We start from the raw sequence: 16,270 nt of genomic DNA, 5'->3' as shown, positions 1-16,270 counted from the left end.
AGTATCTGATAGCTCAGACGCCACCCACATACAGTCGTAATACAATCCCATCTTCTAACCGTAACAGTAAGGCTGCATGCACACGGGCGTGTTTTTTCACAACTACGGACCGTAAAAACCCGGGCTGCTGTCCTGCAGAGTGGACCAGCGCACTGTGTCATTGGTTGCTAACTCGCTATGACGCTGTGTGCTTCTTGCCACCACCGCTGTACAGTAATACACTTGTATAGATCATACAAGTGTATCACAGTACAGCGGTGGTGGCCGGAAGCGCACATCATCATAGCAACCAATGACGCCGTGCGCTCGTCCACTCTGCAGGACGGGTTTGTACAGTCCGTAGTTGTGAAAAAACACGCCCGTGTGCAGGCTGCCTAAATCTAATATTTCCACTTCAAAGCATTAAATACTTTTTGCAGTTTACTTGAGTAAATTATTTTCAATACTATTATTGTTAAAAATTGGGATTATATGCTTGCATTTTTATCTTGCAGCGGATGTTGGGGCGGGGATATGACCGCACCCGGTCCCACGCCGAGAAGCAGTGAATTGTGCAGGAGCTGGCCTATGAAATCTGGCGCCATACGGGTGTAAAACACAGCCGTCTGGCCATCATAAAAAAATGGTCAGACATGAAGCGAAGACACCCCCGTTTATAAAAAGAATCCGGGACGAAAAATGCCCACATACATGCGTAAATAACTTTTGTATGTTTTGCAAACACTCTGTAATGTATACAGTGCTAAGCAAAAGTATTCACCCCCCTTGACTTCGTTCTTTTTTTGTTGTCTCACATCCTGGAATTAACATGGATTGTTTGAGGATTTGCATCATTTAATTTGTAGAACATGCCCACAACTTAGACCTTTTTTTAAATTGGTTAATTGTGAAGCATACAACTATTAGGACAAAATAATAGAAAAGGTCAATGTGCATAACTATTCACCCCCTAAAGTCAATACTTTGTAGAGCCCCCTTTTGCGTCAATCACAGCTTCAAGTCGCTTTGGATAAGTCTCTATTAGTGTTGAGCGCGAATATTCGAATATCAATTTTTTTTTGCGAATATCGGCACTTCGCTAATTCGCAAATATTTCAAATATAGTGCTATAAATTAGATATTTCGAATATTCTTTTTTTTATTTTTTTATTGTTAGATTTTTTTCTTTCCCACTTCCCAAAAGTAGTTCTTACCTGTCCTTAGGATTCCTGGCTTCCTGGTTGCTCCAGTCAGTGCCCGTTGCCGCTTCTGACGACTTTCGTGCTCATGGAGCGTCCCCATCACCATGGGAACGTCTCCATACTAGAATGTACTGTCGGATTTGAGAATTATGTTGAAATCGCAATTCGATTAATTCAAGTTATAATAATTGAATTTCGATTTTAACTTAGCACTGCTATATTCCATATTAGGCTAGAATTAACGAATATGGAATATAGCAGTGCTAAGTTAAAATCGAAATTCGATTATTATAACTTGAATTAATCGCATTGCTATTTCAACTTGGACCTGGTTTACTATGGTTGGCTTGGTAGAATTAGCGAATATGATGAATGTATTCGTCATATTCCTCAAAATGAAGATAACAAAGTATTCTCCATCTTCGTTTTAGCTCCATATTCGTCAACTTCGCTAATTCTAGCAATCAAATAGAAAGGTTGACTATAGAGACAGCTGTGTTTAATTCGCTATGCGATTATATTACTTTGCTTTTTTTTAAAAAAAATTGAATAGTTAAATACTTGATTATTATAGTGATTCTATTTATATATAAAAAAAAAAAAGTAATATAACCGCAAAGCGAATTAAACACAGCTGTCTCTATAGTCAACCTTCCTATTTGATTGTTAGAATTAGCTAAATTGACGAATAGGTAGCTAAAACAAAGATGTAGAATACTTCGTTATCTTCGTTTTGAGGAATATGACGAATATATTCGTCATATTCGCTAATTCTACCACGCCAACCATAGTAAACCAGGTCCAAGTTGAAATAGCAATTCGATTAATTCAAGTTATAATAATCGAATTTTGATTTTAACTTAGCACTGCTATACTCCATATTAGGCTAGAATTGACGAATATGGAATATAGCAGTGCTAAGTTAAAATCGAAATTCGATTATTATAACTTGAATTAATCGAATTGCTATTTCAACTTGGACCTGGTTTACTATGGTTGGCGTGGTAGAATTAGCGAATATGATGAATATATTCGTCATATTCCTCAAAACGAAGATAACAAAGTATTCTACATCTTCGTTTTAGCTACCTATTCGTCAACTTCGCTAATTCTAGCAATCAAATAGGAAGGTTGACTAAAGAGACAGCTGTGTTTAATTCGCTATGCGATTATATTACTTTGCTTTTTTTTTTTATAAATAGAATCATTATAATAATCAAGTATTTAACTATTCAATTTTTTTTTTAAAAAGCAAAGTAATATAATCGCATAGCGAATTAAACTTAGCTGTCTCTATAGTCAACCTTCCTATTTGATTGCTAGAATTAGCGAAGTTGACGAATAGGTAGCTAAAACGAAGATGTAGAATACTTTGTCATCTTCGTTTTGAAGAATATGACGAATACATTCGTCATATTTGTCATCTTCGCTAATTCTAGATATCAAACCAATAGGAAAGTAGCCTTAAGTTAAAATCGCAATACGCGATTATTTAAATCGCATAATAATCGCGATAACTAGAATAATGACGAATATTCGATTTAGACGAATATTAAACAAATATTCTATCGAATATTCGCGAATTTCGTCGAAATCGAATATGGCACCTGCCGCTCATCATTAGTCTCTATGAGCAGTTGCCACATTTTACCACTGGGATTTTTGCCCTTTCCTCCTTGCAAAACTGATTCAGCTCCTTCCGATTGGATGGTTTGCGCTTGTGAACAGCAATCTTTAAGTCTGACCACAGATTTTCTATTGGATTGAGATCTGGGCTGTGACTAGGCCATTCCAACATATTTATATGTTTCCCCTTAAACCACTCAAGTGTTGCTTTAGCAGTGTGTTTGGGGGCATTGTCCTGCTGGAAGGTGAACCTTTGTCCTAGCGTCAAATCACGCACAGAGTGGGACAGGTTTTGCTCAAGAATATCCCTGTCCATGTTTCCCTCAACTCTGACCAGTTTCCCAGTCCTGGATGCTGAAAAACATCCCACAGCATGATGCTGCCACCACCATGTTTCATTGTGGGGATGGTGTTCTTTGGGTGATGTGATGTGTTGGCTTTGTGCCAGACAAGTGACGGACTGAACCATCACTGTGTCTGCAGTAGAAGCCTGAGCCTCCTTCCTACAGGCTATTGACCCAGGACTATGGAGACCCCCACTCTGACCTATTTGGGTTAGAGTGAATTATAAACCATTATTTTTTGGTTGAGTTTATAGGCCACATCTGTGTGTTTCAGGCCCTGCCAGTGCACAGTGTCACACCAGTGCAACTCATATCTGGTGTCATAGTAGATTACATTTAAAAAATAAACAACAAATAAAGACTGTAATAGAATAGCAGTCAGTTGCCTGCAAGTGTGTGTGTTTCAGGCCCTGCCAGTTCACAGTGTCACACCAGTGCAACTCATATCTGGTGTCACAGTAGATTACATTTAAAAAAAACAAAAAACAAATTTTGACTGTAATAGAATAGCAGTCAGTTGCCTGCAAGCATGTGTGTTAAAGCCCTGCCAGTGCACAGTGTCACACCAGTGCAACTCATATCTGGTGTCACAGTAGATTACATTTTAAAAAACAAAAACAAATAAAGACTGTAATAGAATAGCAGTCAGTTGCCTGCAAGCGTGTGTGTTTCAGGCCCTGCCAGTGCACTGTGTCACACCAGTGCAACTCATATCTGGTGTCACAGTAGATTACATAAAAAAACAAAAAAATGTTTTTGACTGTAATAGATTGGATAGCAGTTAGTTGTCTGCAAGCGTGTGTGTCAGGCCTACAGCGTCTACTCTGCCAACTTCTGCCAGTGCACAGTGCCACTCATATCTGGTGTCACAGTAGCTTGCACGCAAAGTACAACTAAACTAATCAAAAAAAATGACAGGCAGAGGCAGGCCACCCTGCAGGGGCCGTCCTGGTCGTGGTGCTGTGATTCCCTTTGGCCCTAGAATAATGCCCAGTGTTCAGAGGCCACGTACCCTGAACTCGAAAAGTTCTGAGGACATAGTTGACTGGCTAACACAGGACACCCAATCTTCTACAGCTTCCTTGATGCACCATCCTCCTCCACTCAGCTTCGGGCACCTCTCAAGTTACCACTCGCCCGCCTGCCGCCACCACCAACACTAGCACCACAGCTGCTTCACTTGATCTGTCAGAGGAGTTATTTACACATCAGTTGGAAGAAATGAGTGATGCGCAACCATTATTGCCAGAGGATATAGATAACAGGGATATGTCTCAGTCAGGCAGCATTACACACATGGATGTACGGTGTGATGATGATGATGTTGTACCCGCTGCTGCTTCCTTTGCTGAGTTGTCAGATACAAGTGAAGCGGTTGATGATGACGATGTGTCCGTGGATGTCATGTGGGTGCCCGCTCGAAGAGAAGAAGAACAGGGGGAAAGTTCCGATGGGGAGACAGAGAGAAGGAGGAGACGAGTTGCAAGGGAGAGGTCGTCAAAAGGAGCTAGTGGCACAGTCAGACAGCATTCATCGGCACCCGGGGTCAGCCAGATAGCACGCCAATCAACGCATGCTATTGCCACCATCAGAATGCCGTAATTGCAGAGCTCAGCAGTGTGGCATTTTTTTTGTGTGTCGGCCTCTGACAACAGCGATGCCATTTGCAACCTGTGCCAAAAGAAACGGAGTCGTGGGAAGTCCAACACCCACCTCTCAACCATCCGCCACTCCGTCTCTCGCCTTGAGCAGTTCCTTCTCATCTGCCCACAGTCAGGTGTCTGTCAAGGACATGTTTGAGCGTAAGAAGCCAATGTCAAAAAGTCACCCCCTTGCCCGGCGTCTGACAGCTGGCTTGTCTGAACTCTTAGCCCGCCAGCTTTTACCATACAAGCTGGTGGAGTCTGAGGCCTTCAAAAAATTTGTAGCTATTGGGACACCGCAGAGGAAGGTACCCGGCCGAAATTTCTTTGCACAAAAGGCAATCCTCAACCTGTACTCGATTGTGCAAAAGGAAGTAATGGCATGTCTGGCACACAGTGTTGGGGCAAGGGTCCATCTGACCACTGATACCTGGTCTGCAAAGCACGGTCAGGGCAGGTATATTACCTACACTGCGCATTGGGTAAACCTGCTGACGGCTGCCAAGCATGTAATGCGTGGGTCTGCGGAGGAGTTGGTGACACTGCCACGACTTGCAGGCAGGCCTGCTGCCACCTCCTCTACTCCTCCTACTCCATCCTCTTCGATAACCTCAAAAGCTGAGTCCTCTTCTGCTGCTGTGTCTTGCTCCACATCAACGGCACCCCCCCCCCAGCTCCCCAGGTGCTATTCAACATCCCGGATACAACAGTGTAACGCCGTCTTGGGGTTGACTTGCCTGAAAGCAGTGAGTCACACCGGACCAGCACTCCTGTCCGCCCTGAACGCACAGGTGGATCAGTGGCTGACTCCGCACCAACTGGAGATCGGCAAAGTGGTGTGTGACAACGGAAGCAATTTGTTGGCGGCATTGAATTTGGGCAAGTTGACACATGTGCCGTGCATGGCACATGTGTTGAATCTGATTGTACAATGCTTTGTGCATAAGTACCCAGGCTTACAGGATGTCCTCAAGCAGGCCAGGAAGGTGTGTGGCCATTTCAGGCATTCCTACACGGCCATGGCGCACTTTTCAGATATCCTGCGGCGAAACAACATGCCAGTGAGGCGCTTGATTTGCGACAGCCCGACACGTTGGAATTCAACACTCCTAATGTTCGACCGCCTGCTCCAACAAGAAAAAACCGTCAACGAGTATTTGTATGACCGGGGTGCTAGGACAGCCTCTGTGGAGCTGGGAATTTTTTTGCCACATTACTGGACACTCATGCGCAATGCCTGACAAACCTAGTCAGTCGCACTGAAGGCACCATCAGCGACATCATCCCATTTGTTTTCTTCCTGGAGTGTGCCCTGCGAAGAGTGCTGGATCAGGCCGTAGATGAGCGTGAAGAGGAAGAGGAAGAGTTGTGGTCACCATCACCACTAGAAACAGCCTTATCAGCATCGCTTGCTGGACCTGCGGCAACGCTGGAAGAGGATTGTGAGGAAGAGGAGTCAGAGGAGAAATGTGGCATTGAGGAGGAGGAGGAAGACCAACCACAGCAGGCATCCCAGGGTGCTCGTTGTCACCTATCTGGTACCCGTGGTGTTGTACGTGGCTGGGGGGAAGAACAGACTTTCAGTGAGATCAGTGAGGACGAGGATCGGGACATGAGTAGCTCGGCATCCAACCTTGTGCAAATGGGGTCTTTCATGCTGTCGTGCCTGTTGAGGGACCCTCGTATAAAAAGGCTAAAGGAGAACGACCTGTACTGGGTGGCCACGCTACTAGACCCCCTTTATAAACAGAAAGTGCCTGAAATGTTACCGAATTTCCGCAAGTCGGAAAGGATGCAGCAGTTCCAAAATAAATTAAAAAGCATGCTTTACACAGCGTATAAGGGTGATGACACAGCACAACGGGAATCTAACAGGGGAAGAGGTGAAAGTAATCCTCCTCCTTCCACGACCACGCTGGCAAGGACAGGACGCTTTACAGACGTGTTGTTGATGGAGGACATGCAGAGCTTTTTAAGTCCTACGCATCGCCACAGCCCTTCGGGGTCTACCCTCAGAGAACGACTCGACCGACAGGTAGCAGACTACCTCGCCTTAACTGCAGATATCAACACTCTGAGGAACGATGAACCCCTTGACTACTGGGTGTGCAGGCTTGACCTGTGGCCTGAGCTATCCCAATTTGCGATAGAACTTCTGGCCTGCCCCGCTTCAAGTGTCCTGTCAGAAAGGACCTTCAGTGCAGCAGGAGGTATTGTCACTGAGAAGAGAAGTCGCCTAGGTCAAAAAAGTCTAGATTACCTCACCTTTATTAAGATGAATGAGGCATGGATCCCAAAGGGACTGACAGTGGGCGATACATTTGACTAAAAAAGGCCTGGTGATGAGATGAGCTGCCTTGGGCTAAAAATGGTCCACACTCTGCTGTATTTTATCTCTGCATGCCGGATGACTTGCGTGACTTATCCGCCACCAACTAGGGTTCAAGCCGCAATGTTTTAGTGCTTTTTCTGCCTGGAAAACATAAAATTTTCTGGCCGCTGCTACAGCAGCGGCTGCAACAATACCTATTTTTTCAGTCATGTGTACATGCCTAATTTTTCTGGCCTCTGGTGCTGCACTGTGGTTGCAAAAACAAAACAAAAAAAAGGCACATACATGTGTCAATTCCCCTTCGTGATCGTTACCTTGTTGTGGTGAAGGGGCTTGCGTATCACAATGAAGTGACCACCTCTATGAGTGTGTTGGCAATGGCAATGTTGGCACACCCCAGATGATAAGGTCGTTGCTTCATTGTGAACAGACCAAAAGCGATCGGCTGAATAATTTTGCATAGAAAAAACATTAATTTTCTTTGTGATCATCTAAGGTGATCATTAAAGCCTACTAGGCCAACAATGGGCCCACACTGCAGAACATTGTTTTCTGGGTCACTTAACTGTCACTGAACTACCTCAGCATGACCATAGACTTTGAAAAAAAAACTGCAATCTCCCAAACGTGCGCATGAGCACAGTCATCACTACACCAAGATTGTCGCATAGAGGAATAAAATTTATGTCATAAGTGTATCAACTATTGACAACTCTTTGCGGTTGTCTAAAATGTATTCCATACACGTCCCCTGATAGGGGACGAAACAGGGATTAAACTAATAGGAATAGTACTACTTAACACACCACTCATATCTGGTGGCACAGTACATTGCACGGCGCACGTGCAGTGCCCCAAATTAGAAGTAGGAGGACCAACCAAGCATCTTTTTCCATCTCCCAGTTCCTAAAATCTATTACATACACCAGCCCCTCATAGGAGACGTAACAGGGATTAAACTGATAGGAATAGTACTACTTAAACACACCACTCATATCTGGTGGCACAGTACATTGCAAGGCGTATGCACAGTGCCCCAAATTGGAAAGAAGAGGACCGACCAAGCATCTTTTTCCATCTCCGGGTTCCTAAAATCTATTACATACACCGGCCCCTCATAGGAGACGTAACAGGGATTAAACTAATAGGAATAGTACTACTTAAACACACCACTCATATCTGGTGGCACAGTACATTGCAAGGCGTATGCGCAGTGCCCCAAATTGGAAAGAAGAGGACCGACCAAGCATCTTTTTCCATCTCCGGGTTCCTAAAATCTATTCCATACACCAGCCCCTGATAGGGGACAAAACAGAGATTAAACTGCTAAGAACAGATTTTTTTTTATTTAAAAAAAAAGAGGACAGCCTCTGCGGAGCTGGGTATTTTTTGGCCGCGTTACTGAACGCTCATGCAAAATGGCTGTAGGCTCATGCGTCCTTTTGCGGAGGTGACAAACCTGGTCAATCAAACCCAAGGCAACATCATCGACCTCATCCCATATGCGTTTTTTCTGGAGCGTGCCCTGCGAAGAGTGCTGGATCAGGCCGTAGATGAGCATGAAGAGGAAAAGTTGTGGTCACCATCACCACCAGAAGCAGCCTTGTCGTCGTCGATTGCTGGACCTGCGGCAACGCAGAGAGAGGAGTCTGAGGAAGAGGAGTCAGAGGAGGAAGGTGGCTTTGAGGAGGTGGAAGACTAACCACAGCAAGCGTCCCAGGGGGCTTGTTGTCACCTTTCAGGGACCCTTGGTGTTGTACGTGGCTGGGTGGAGGAAGAGACCTTCAATGACGTCAGTGAGGACAAGATACGGGACATGGCTAGCTTGGAATCCAACCTTGTGCAAATGGGGAGTTTGCGGTTGTGCAAATGGACTGTTTGCGGTGCATTAAACTGGGAGTTTGGTCTGTCACTGTGAAGCGGGAATAACTTTTACACTACCTAATCGATACAACATCATACCTGATGTTTTAAAGCACATTATTCCAAACCACTGCGCTCCACCCTCACCCCTGGCCCTGCCTACTTGCTTCCCGAGTCCTGATGACAGGGGACAACTGGACGACAGTCCCTAACTTAGGATATGTGCAGGGAAGACAGACAAGACAAAATACGGAACATGAACGGACCGGGTCAGAACCAAGAGAGCTACGCAGTACAAAGGGTTAAGCAAAGAATGGTCAGGAGAAGCCGGGGTCAAATACCAGGAGAGTAGAGAAGTACAAGAGGAGTCCTAAGAGAGTAGTCAGGTGGGAGCCGAGGTCACAATACCAGGACGGATACGCAGTACAGGAGGAGCAGGCAAAAGGATCGTCAGGGAACGGAATCAGGTGAGTATTCAGTAGTCCAACAAATAGCCAGGAACCTAGAAATTAACAGGCAAACTGTGGCTAGCAGGCTGCCTGTATTTATAGTGGGGAGTGAGGGTCATGTGACGTGGCCAGCGTCACATGACCGACAGACCAACCAGTTGAGCACCGAGTGATCAGCTTCGCGCTCAAGGCAGACTTAGGAGCAGGGAGCCACCCAGCTAGTAAAGCCGCCCTGGGAATGAGGTCAAACACAGATCCTCATTCCCAAAGCTAAGCAACAGTTTTGCGGGCAATGGGGGACTGAGTGCACCTTCGGAACCCCGTTACAGTACCCCCCCTTTTACGAGGGGCCACCGGATCCAAGACTTCAGGCGATGGCTTTTCAGGGTGTTCTAAATTAAATTTACGAACCATTCTAGGAGCATGAACCTCGCTGACAGGTACCCAAGATCTCTCTTCAAGTCCATACCCCTTCCAGTGAATCAGGTACTGCAAGGAGTTACGCACCTTCCTGACATCCACTATTTTAGACACAACATACTCGACAGCATCATTAACAAGAACCGGCGGAGGCGAGGCTTTCGATGGTACTACCGGTTCAAAATATTTTTTAAGTAGACATTTATGGAACACATTATGAATGTGGAATGACTCGGGCAGCTCCAACCTAAATGATACCGGGTTAATCACCTCCATGATCTTATATGGTCCAATTAAACGAGGAGCAAATTTTCTAGAAGCTACCTTGAGAGATAGATTTTTGGAGGACAACCATACTTTATCCCCAACCTGAAAGTTCACCCCCCCTTGAACGTCTACTATCGGCCTTGAGTTTTTGAGATCTTTGAGCCTTTTCTAGATTCGATTGAACCCGGGCCCAAACTGCACAGTTCGGAGGAGAGTTTATCAGCTTCAGGGTTAGAGGAGGAGACGGACGACCCAGAATGAAAACGGGGATGAAAACTTTGGTTACAAAAGAAAGGGGAGACCCCAGCAGAAGAATTGACATGGTTATTCAAAGCAAATTCAGGCAACGGAAGGAATTTGACCCATAATTGCTGGTCATCAGCAACATACAACCTCAGGAATTGTTCCACAGACTGATTAAGGCGTTCAGTCTGCCCATTACTCTCAGGATGGTAAGCGGAAGAAAAAGACAACAAAATTTTACATCTTTGACAGAAGGCCCTCCAGAATTTGGACAAAAACTGCACACCACTGTCTGAAACAATATTTTCCGGGATGCCATGTAAACGAACAATCTCTCTCACAAAAATAGACGCCAGGGTTTTAGCATTCGGAAGTTTAGACAGGGGAATGAAATGAACCACTACCCAAATCACAGTCTTGCCCTCTGCCAGCGGTAGGTCAGTTATAAAGTCCATCGAGATATGGGACCAGGGTCTACTGGGAATGGGTAGGGGTCGTAGGTTACCAGCAGGGCAAGTCCTAGGTGTCTTAGACCTGGCACAAACCTCACAGACTGACACATAGGACTTGACATCCCTGGTCAGAGTGGGCCACCAATAAGATCTAGAAACCAGATCCTTAGTGCCCTCAACACCCGGATGTCCACAAAAGGCAGAATCGTGACACTCACCCAACAGCTGGAGACAAAATTGTAGGGGAACAAACAACTTATCTGTTGGGGTGGATGCCGGTGCCAGATGTTGTTCAGCCTTAATGCGAGCCGAGATATCCTGGGTTAGAGCCGCTAAGAAGATGTTTGCTGGTAGGATGGATTCAGGCGGCGTCTCAGTGGGTTGAAAAGCATGGAAGCTCCGAGATAATGCGTCTGCCTTCACATTTTTACTTCCCGGCCTGAACGTTATGGAGAAATCAAAACGGGTAAAAAACAGAGCCCATCTGGCTTGTCGGGGATTCAACCTCTTAGCGGACTCGAGAAACATTAGGTTTTTATGATCAGTGACAACAGTTACTCGATGCCTTGCCCCCTCCAAAAAATTCCTCCACTCCTCAAATGCCCATTTAATAGTCAGCAGCTCCCTATTCCCTATGTCGTAGTTTCTCTCCGTGGGAGAGAATTTCCTAGAGAAGAAGGCACACGGTCTTAGGTTAGTGAGGCTAGCAGGACCTTGTGAAAGGACTGCTCCTGAGCCGTCCTCGGACGCATCCACCTCCACAATAAAGCGTCTCTCCTGATCAGGCTTGATCAGAATGGGAGCGCTACTAAATGCCTTTTTTAATGTTTCAAATGAAGAACTGGCCTTGGTAGACCAATTCTCTAAATCCGCCCCTTTCTTAGTAAGGTCGGTCAAAGGCTTAGCAATTACAGAAAAATTCATGATAAATTTACGGTAGTAATTAGCGAAACCCAAAAAACGTTGTAAAGCCTTTAAGGATGAAGGCCTTACCCATTCCTTAATTGCTAAAACCTTACCAGGATCCATCTTAAAAGCGTGAGGAGTCAAAACATGCCCTAGAAACAGTATCTCCTGTACACCAAAGACACATTTCTCTTGCTTAGCGGTTAGCTGGTTCTCCCTCAACACCTCTAATACTTGTTTGACATGGGACACATGAGATTCGAAATCAGGAGAGAATATCAAAATGTCGTCAAGATAGACAATAATAAATTTACCTAAGAACTCCCTAAGAATATCGTTCATTAAGTTTTGGAACACAGCTGGGGCATTGCTGAGTCCAAAAGGCATCACCTGATATTCAAAGTGTCCTATCGGAGTATTGAACGCTGTCTTCCATTCGTCTCCCTCCTTGATTCGGATTAGATTGTATGCCCCTTTCAGGTCAATCTTGGAAAACCAGGTTGCCCCCAAAACCTGGTTAAATAGATCCGGAATCAATGGGAGAGAGTATCTATTTTGGACAGTGATTTTATTTAATCTCCGGTAATCAATACAAGGCCTAAGACCACCATCCTTCTTTTTAGCAAAGAAAAACCCTGCTCCCATAGGAGAGACTGAAGGTCTAATATGCCCTTTAGCAAAGCTCTCCTTAATATAATCTTCCATAGCCTTGCGTTCGGTCCCTGAAAGATTATAAATTCGACCTTTAGGAAATTCGACACCCTCAATTAGCTCTATGGCGCAATCATAAGGTCTATGGGGGGGTAGAACCTCTGGAGTAAGGGACGAGAACACATCAGAATATTCCTTAATAACAGAGGGTAATGTATTAGACCTTACTGAAACCCCAGCCTGGACCACGGACAAGCATGAGTCACACTTAGGTCCCCATTTCACCAACTCTCCTTTGGACCAATCAATTGTGGGGTTATGTAAACGGAGCCAAGGCAACCCTAGTACCACCTCAACCGGTAGGTTCTCCAGGACTAGAAGAGAACATCTCTCAGAGTGGCACACACCCACGGACAGAGAAATTTCAGAGGTACATGACCTCACCGTACCACCAATCAGGGGAGTAGCATCAATAGCCATGACATGGATAGGTGTAGGTAAAGCAAACATTGGAATACCCAATTTACAAGCAAACTCAAAGTCAATAAAGCTGGCCACTGAACCGGAGTCAATAAAGGCCTTACCCGGCCACTTATTAACCCCCAGAGAAATTGTTATGGGTACCAAAAGCTTACCTTTAGAAAAATCAGGGTGTACCTGGTCTTTAGGTTGTCTTGCCTTAGGAGACTTGTCAGAGAGGACCCTCTTAGGACACTTGTTGATCCAATGGCCAGGATCTCCACAGTAGAAGCACTCTCCACGTCTGCGACGAAGATTACCCCGGGTCATGCCAACCTGCATGGGTTCCTCGGTGGAGACCTCAGTGTTGTCCCTGGAAAAGGCCTCTGGCTGGACCACCATCTGAGAACAGAACTGTCATTCTTGTCGTCTCTCTAACTCGTCTGTCAAGTCGGACAACTAGGGTCATCATCTCCTCTAAGGTCTCAGGAATTTGGTAATTGACTAATAGATCTTTTAAATTATCAGATTGACCAGACCTAAACTGACTCTTCAGGGCTGGTTCATTCCATCCTGAGGGGACACACCACCGTCTGAATTGGGTGCAATACTCCTCCGCAGGGAGATGGCCCTGAACCAGTGCCCTAAGAGCCGTCTCGGCTACCAGGGCCCTGTCTGGTTCGTCATAGAGGGTACCCAGGGCCTGAAAAAACCCCTCCACAGAAGTTAGACAACTGGCCCCAGGAGGTAACGAAAATGTCCAGTCCTGGGGATCACCCTGTAGTAGAGAAATGATAATCCCCACGCGTTGGCTCTCGGGACCGGAGGACACGGGGCGCAAACGGAAGTAGAGTTTGCAATTCTCCTTAAAGGAGAGAAACCTCTTCCGGTCTCCAGAAAAGGGTTCTGGGAGCTTGATCTGGGGTTCAAAATGTGGACTGGAGGACAGAGGAGTGGAAGAACCTTGCCCTAACTCACAAGAACGGAGTTTCTCTCCTAGCTCCTGCACCCTCTGTGTCAAGTTAGAAACATGGTCAGTCAGGGTAGTAAGAGGATTCATGATACAGTGGTTATTTGGCCTGTTAATCTGTAACGGTCACGTCCACACACACACACACACAGGAAGGATAGTGACCACTGCGCTCCACCCTCACCCGTGGCCCTGCCTACTTGCCTCACGAGTCCTGATGACAAGGGACAACTGGACGACAGTCCCTAACTTAGGATATGTGCAGGGAAGACAGACAAGACAAAATACGGAACATGAACAGACCGGGTCAGAATTAAGAGAGCTACGCAGTACAAAGGGTTAAGCAAAGAATGGTCAGGAGAAGCCGGGGTCAAATACCAGGAGAGTAGAGAAGTACAAGAGGAGTCCTAAGAGAGTAGTCAGATGGGAGCCGAGGTCACAATACCAGGACGGATACGCAGTACAGGAGGAGCAGGCAAAAGGATTGTCAGGGAACGGAATCAGGTGAGTATTCAGTAGTCAAACAAATAGGCAGGAACCTAGAAATTAACAGGCAACCTGTGGCTAGCAGGCTGCCTGTATTTATAGTGGGGAGTGAGGGTCATGTGACGTGGCCAGCGTCACATGACCGACAGACTAACCAGTTGAGCACCGATTGATCAGCTCGGCGCTCAAGGCAGACTTAGGAGCAGGGAGCCACCCAGCAGTAAAGCCGCCCTGGGAATGAGGTCAAACACAGATCCTCATTCCCAAAGCTAAGCAACAGTTCTGCGGGCAATGGGGGACCGAGTGCACCTTCGGAACCCCGTTACATTAGGAATGTTAGGTGATTTATGCCCTTTATGGATTAAAACCCGACTGCGTAAACTACGTAATTTTCCATGGGAATTTTGCCATGGATCCCCCTCCGGCATGCCACAGTCCAGGTGTTAGTCCCCTTGGAACAACTTTTCCATCACTATTGTGGCCAGCAAGAGTCCCTGTGGGTTTTAAAATTCGCCTGCCTGTTGAAGTCTATGGCGGTTCGCCCCGGTTCGCCCGTTCGCGAACATTTGCGAAAATTCGCGTTCGCCGTTCGCAAACGGAAAATTTTATGTTCGCGACCTCTCTAGTGTTAATTTGCTGTTGGGGGAGGAGCCTTTGTGGGAGTGTGTGTATATATAGCAACATAGTATTAGCTTGCTAATTATAGCTTGCTGCTTTTCCAAGGCTGCTATTCCAAGTGCTGATTTATAAGTGCATTGGAGATATTCAGGAGACTAACTTAGTCTAACTCAGAGTTTTTCCACTGTAGCAGAACTTCAGTGGTGTTTCTGGTGGATACTCAGACACTGTGTTTCAAAAGAGGTAAGGAATTTGTTAGACAGGGTATCACTATTGTCTGATTGCAAATGAGCATAGGCGAGTAAGGTGTTAATTTGCTGTTGGGGAGGAGCCTTTGTGGGAGTGTGTGTATATATAGCAACATAGTATTAGCTTGCTAATTATAGCTTGCTGCTTTTCCAAAGCTGCTATTCCAAGTGCTGATTTATAAGTGCATTGGAGATTTTCAGGAGACTAACTTAGTCTAACTCAGAGTTTTTCCACTGTAGCAGAACTTCAGTGGTGTTTCTGGTGGATACTCAGACACTGTGTTTCAAAAGAGGTAAAGAATTTGTTAGACAGGGTATCACTATTGCCACTGAGGAAGGGGAAAGCGTCTCCCCGAAACGCGTCTGGTGTGGAATCTTGGATAAATACCCCGCTTTTCATGAACATGAGTGCACTATAAAGAAGAAGAAAAAGGAATTTTTCCACCTTACAAAGACCTCAAGACGTCATTAACCTGCGCCTGAAGTCGTAAGTACGTGACCCTCACACCGAGTTAATCTCGGAATCAGCTGTGAGATACACGTGGGACGCGAGGAACTCCATAGCCGGGACGCCGGCATTCAACACGGAATAAAGGCTTACTCGCGAGTCCCAGCAAACCAAAAATCCAGGCAAAGGTAAGCCCACACAGTGGGTAAAAACTTATGAGGCATCACATTAAGTTATTCGAAGGGGAAATAACGAATTATACATACTAAGGACTTTTTTTGCCAGTAATTGAATCCGGATGAATCGCAACAATGTTGTGCTAATACAATAGAGACTGGATAGATTTTTTGCAAAGAGCATCAAGCGCAGAGGAATGCCACATATGTGCAGCGCTATTTGTATATTTACCCTTGGATATACCTTACATTAATTAAGGACATTCAGCGGCATTTCAGCACATACGTGCGTCTTTTATTCAAATATAGAACTGACCTGTACCACCATATCTGGTGTGTTTTTAGGATTGGTGTGTAATTGTTTTATGATATTCACCGTATGCAAAATTTGTAGGAGATATATCACCCATTAGGGCGAAGGCTGACCACGCAATTTATCCTCTTCCCTATTAAATCTAGGATCCAGCGGATCCACATTGTGGAAATTG

The 16,270-nt window shown here is 45.5% G+C and overlaps 1 pseudogene; it reads right to left on the bottom strand.

The window, feature by feature from the left end:
• Positions 1 to 8,311: 8,311 nt before the first annotated feature.
• On the bottom strand, positions 8,312 to 8,490 carry LOC120992978 (annotated as a pseudogene).
• Between the last annotated feature and the right edge of the window lie 7,780 nt (positions 8,491 to 16,270).

The sequence above is a fragment of the Bufo bufo genome, chromosome 2, assembly GCF_905171765.1.
Source record: "Bufo bufo chromosome 2, aBufBuf1.1, whole genome shotgun sequence".
In the NCBI taxonomy this organism is placed as follows: Eukaryota; Metazoa; Chordata; class Amphibia; order Anura; family Bufonidae; genus Bufo; species Bufo bufo.
This window is presented reverse-complemented; position numbering and strand designations above follow the sequence as displayed.